This window comes from Sprattus sprattus (assembly GCF_963457725.1).
Source record: "Sprattus sprattus genome assembly, chromosome: 7".
NCBI lineage: Eukaryota > Metazoa > Chordata > Actinopteri > Clupeiformes > Clupeidae > Sprattus > Sprattus sprattus.
In genome coordinates this window covers 30,750,673-30,756,033 of record NC_137926.1, presented here as the reverse complement: position 1 = coordinate 30,756,033, position 5,361 = coordinate 30,750,673, and the positions used below count along the sequence as shown (strand labels likewise).

At 42.3% G+C, this 5,361-nt stretch overlaps 1 long non-coding RNA gene across 1 annotated transcript; it reads left to right on the top strand.

The window, feature by feature from the left end:
- The first annotated feature begins 724 nt into the window (after nucleotides 1-724).
- Nucleotides 725-2,686, top strand: LOC308367733. Its single transcript, XR_013968718.1, has 4 exons — nucleotides 725-873; nucleotides 1,154-1,224; nucleotides 1,405-1,479; nucleotides 1,593-2,686. It is a non-coding gene; the product is annotated as an uncharacterized lncRNA (long non-coding RNA).
- Nucleotides 2,687-5,361: the final 2,675 nt, after the last annotated feature.

Here is a 5,361-nt window from a genome sequence, read left to right as displayed (position 1 = left end):
TTATGACGCCATTTTGCGTTTATTAAGCAGGAGTGTGCTAGTGAAGAGCATTGGGTTGCAAGAATTATTTCCATACTTTATCACACGAATGACAAACATTTCGGGGAAACCTCTAATTTCATATTGTTGGTTTAGATGTTTAGACCATTGACCTACATGTCATTTCCACGTGTGAAAGTGAAAGTCCTCTCTATGGCAGAGGTGGTGTAGACACACACACTCTCTGAAATTAACCTCTGCATTTAACCCATCCAGGGAAGTGACGCGCGCACACACACACACACACACAGTGAAGTGAAGTAACACTAACCCGGAGCAGTGGGCTGCCATTGGCGGCACCCGGGGAGCAGTGATCGGGGTTAGGTGCCTTGCTCAAGGGCACTTCAGCCGTGGATGTGGGCATGGGAGAGCAGTGGTCTACCACTTCCCCCGCCCACATTTTTCCTACTGGTCGGGGATCGAACCAGACACCCTACGGTTTCCGGCCTGGAACCCTAACCAGTAGGCCATGGCTGCCCCACAGGTGTGTCCACAATGTATAGACCCTTTTATGACCTACGTCATAAACGTTAAGAGCAAACATTCTGGAGGCAAAAAAGCGGCAATTTTAGCCATAGTTAGTGACAGTGCAAGAGGATTTTGGAGAGATAAAGCTAAGGATTTCTTCGTTAAAAAAATGCCATCTTGTTGTGTTGTGGGATGCCAGAACAGGTCAACAAAAAAAAAAGGTCTCAATTTCTACCGCATTCCTTCGGGGAAAAGACGGTTTAATGCAAACAGGCGTAGATTGTGGCTTCAAGCTATAGGCTAAAACGAGTGGACTGGACTGAAGACAACATTAAAAATGCACGCATGGGTCACATTTTATATACGGTAAGTGAATTTTGTTTATGTTAGCTGACTTGAAATTGTGTTAGTTAAATCTGAGATAACTTAGTTGGCCAAAACAGCTCCCTAGATAGCTAATGTTATCCATATCTAATTTATATTAGCCTTGCAATTTTAGGTTAGCTTAACGTTAACGATATCTAACCATTAACGTTAGCTAACCGTTAATGTTAGCTAGTTCATAGTACATTAATCTATTCATTTCATACAATGATACAATGCATACAATGATCGTGAGTTGAGTCTGTGCTTAATTTACTCTTAGGAGAAGCCTCAATTAACTACGAAAGCCCCGACATTGTCCGTTCGCCAGAGACCTGAAGCTAAATTGGAGAGGTAAGGCGTGTTTACTCTTGATAAGTTAGCAGCCAACAGTGCCTGCAACCTAGAGCAGGTGATGTTAACTTATGGCATCAAAGCTAGCTATCCAAGGTAACATCGCCTGCTCTGTATGGCAAGCTTTGAGAGAAATGGCAGTCAGTAGTTACCTCTATTATGTGCAATCTAATCTTACAGATTTTCAAAGGAATAAACTGCTATCTGAGAGATCTGTTAAATCACCTTTCCTATTGACTACAGATCTTTGCCCTGGTGAGAACACCTTTTTCAATTCAATCAAACATGTAAAATGCTACTCATTATTTGTGTTTACATGTGTTGTCAGTAAAACTTATAATTCCTGTCTTCACATTAATGTCTTACAGTTGAAGATGAGCCCCATTGGAAGAGGATGCCATGTGCCCAAAGAAAGATTATGACAATCTGAGGCACATGTATGAACAGATTCAGGTTGAATATGTGAGCCTGCACCAAGAGTTTGGTGAAATCAAAAAAATGAAAACAAGAAGCTAATAGAAGAGCTTCAGAACAACAAGTATTCTTACCACTCAGTCAGAAATAACAGTGTACAGTTTCTTTTTCTCACAGGAATAACTACTATAATCTTTGACTGGTTATTGAAAAAACTAAGAGGCAATGTAGAAAAGTTTACTGAAATACGTACCCTGGGAGATCACCTACTGATTGTGCTTATGAAACTTAGATTGGGTCTCACTAACACTGACATAGCATTTAGGTTTAAAGTATCGAACAGCACAATATCATGCATTTTGAGAACCTGGTTACCTTCTATGGCTAAAGTGTTGAAACCACTTATAAAGTGGCCAAGTCAGACTGCTGTTTTAAAGAACATGCCCAAAAGTGCACAGAGATTTTTATTGACAGACCTAGTAACTTGACTGCCCAGGCCCAGACATGGTCTACATATAAACACCACAATACAGTTAAGTATTTAGTTTGCATTACACCCGCCGGGGCCATATCCTTTCTATCCCCAGGTTCGGGTGGCCGGGTGTCAGACAAGCAGATTACCAATCAATGGGATTTTTAGATCTTTTGGAGCCTACAGATGACATTTTAGCTGATAGGGGCTTTTAATTAGAGAAGGGCTTGCCGCGTATGGTGCCACCCTGCTTATTCCAAATTTCACCGAAGGAAAAAGACAACTACCAGCTAATGAGGTTGACAGATCAAGACAACTTTCACTTGTAAGAATTCACATAGAAAGAGTTATTGGCCGGTGGAAGAATTTTAAAATCTTACAATCGGTCATTTCAGTGTCACAAGTTGACCTCCTATTTACTATAGGTAATGTGTGAATGTGTGTGGTGCCCTCACAAATCTCTGCAAGTGTGTTGTTTCCAAATGATATAAAATGTACTGTGTTTGCTGATAAATGTAATCCACAAATGATATTCAGACAAATAAATGACTATGTACTATACTGTCTTTATTAAATTAAAACTATTTGAACCTTGTCTTAAGCTCATGCTTTTGTTTGCACACAGCCGTAGTGGAAGTGGCTGTCACATTGGACACAGTGAATCATTTTACCATAGTCTGGCTTTTCACACTGTATGCAGGCTTGTGTTGTTTTACATGCTCCTGATGTACAAGAAGCCCTCTCTGTCCTCCCCATCCTAACATAGAGCTCAATCTTTAACAGCACTGCTGCTGCATGGCTGCAACAAGACCCTACAGCCTGCAATGTCAGATAAAAAAAAAATGGTATATGACAAACGAGTATACTAAATGTGGCTATGATAACAAATATAAGTTGTATTGTAGCATAAATAAGAGTTACAAGGCGTTTATTGTTAGATGCCAAATAGCCTGGAAAATGTTTGAAAGCTCAAGAATAGGTTTGGGCTTGGACGTACAGGAGACTTAAAAGAGTGTAAATATTAGCGGGGGGGGGGGGGCTTCTCACCCCTCATTCGCTAACATTACAGTTGTGTCTCCTGGTTGCAATGCTTATGTAGTTCCTACACGTAAACCTTAACGATGAAACGTTTATGATAAGGTCGACTTACTCTGCCATGCATGTGCAATTTAACGTGAAGCGGTAGCGTTGGTGGGTTTGTTGATAAGAACACATGGTTTATACATTATTGTCTTTGTTCCTTGTCATTGGCTTGGTAGCACCTCAGATTTTAGGACGCAGAAATCATCATTGAGGTCTCAGTACTTAATATCCTGGAGTGGACATACCCGCAGACAACGTAGTTATAGGCATCGAGTGACTTGAATGATCGTAATGTATCTTTTGTGTAAACACTGGGTTTTTCTATTAAGTATGTATAAATATCTGTCCATTTTGATGGGTCAACTATCCAATCCGTGATCGAATATGGATCGGGAAGTTGGATTCCATAACTTAATGTCAATTTATTAACGTAACTTCCAGGATCATTAGGATAAAGCGAACGCAGGTATGAACTTAAGCCATTTCTTTTGCCCCCAGAATGCGTGCGCAACCTAGAACGCTGAGCATTGTTTACCAACGGCGAAAGGGTCTATAGTAGGCTAAATGAAAGGGAATTAATTGTCGTCTATTTGTTAAAATGACATCAGTATTGAATCCCTTGAAAAATAAGTAGGCCTATGTCTTGGGTCATTTAAGCAGCATTCTAGGCTACTTTACATTGGCACTCGTGCATTTCCTGTGAGCACGAGAAAGGGCTTGTCGTAGTTATCTGGTGGTAGCTAGCTAGCTAATTCACTGAGGCCACACTTGAAGGCCATGGATTGATTTTTTTTCAAAGAGAAAGATAATGAGGGAGGTGAATTTTTTTTTTTTTAATTGTCCTCCTTCTTAGTCATACCATAGTCAAAGCATAATACTCAAACATGAAATTCAGTGTTATTAAACTTCCAGAGGATACCAATACAGCCATAAATGTGTGTGTAGAAATGATTTCAAAAAGGAGTTAATCACATTTTAGGTTTTCTTCAGTGTGATAGTTGTCTGTACATCCATGACTGCATTTAAACCAGGAATTGCTTATTTGGCATGACTTACTTTTAATGGCAGCAATTTGATGAGGTAATCCACCTGGGGTCTGCAGTGAGTCCGTTATTTGCCAGTGCTCTGTCCCTAGGTGGGACATGTCCTGTGCTCAAGGCCGAAATGAGTCAGGTAGTACAGCGTTGGCTCATACTAAGCTGAGCTGATGGATGACATGGGAAGGGAGCTGGGGAAAGGTTTCCCCACCCTGACACTTTGGAAGGGGATCATGAAGGTGAATGACCTCATCCTACGGAACTCTTGCAAGGCTGTCCAAACCTGTGGGCGTTCAGGGCCCGGTCTGTTGCGGGAGAATATGTACTCAGTAGTGTCCCTCATGTAGCAATTTGATGTTAAAAAGGAGGATGGAGGATTTAAACTGTGCCTACCCAGGAAGACCACGCTTCAGTCACCGACTCCCTGGAGGCCTCCTCAAGCCCCCTCTTTAGCTGCCCCCAACGAAACGCAGGTCCCAGACACAAAGGCTGATACTGATTTTAATAGCATCCAGGTTGCCCAAGGCACTGTGGCCAGCAGAAATAATTCCCCTCCTACATGCTCAGCGCTAACGTTACGCACACACCTACTTTCTCAGGTGAACATAGAAATACACCACCATCACCTTCCAGACTGGGCTTGGTCTGTGAAAGGTCAAACCTCAATGCACCCCACTACTCATTGAGCTCCACTGGCTGCCGGTAGCTGCTCGCATTAAGTTCAAGTCACTCATGCTTGCCTACAGAGTGCTTGCTGGTTCTGCTCCCACCTACCTAAATGCTCTTGTAAGGGCAAATGTTACACCCAGGACGCTGCGCTCATCTAGCGAGCGGCGTCTGGCACTGCCGCCTGTGCAAGCACAGCAATCCAGACTATTCTCAGTTGTAGTTCCACGTTGAAGGAACGAACTGCCTAGCACTACCAGAGCAGGGGCGTCCCTCTCTACCTTCAAGAAGCTCTTGAAGACCCAACTCTTCAGAGAGCACCTCCCTTCCTAACTGGCACCTTGGCTTAACTTGCACTTAAGCAGTGACAGTCCCGCACTCCTTTTCCTCCTGCTATGTCGTTTTCTATGTTTTGAAAAAAAAAGCCGTATTTATTGTTGCACCAGGTTTTATTGCTCTTAGCTT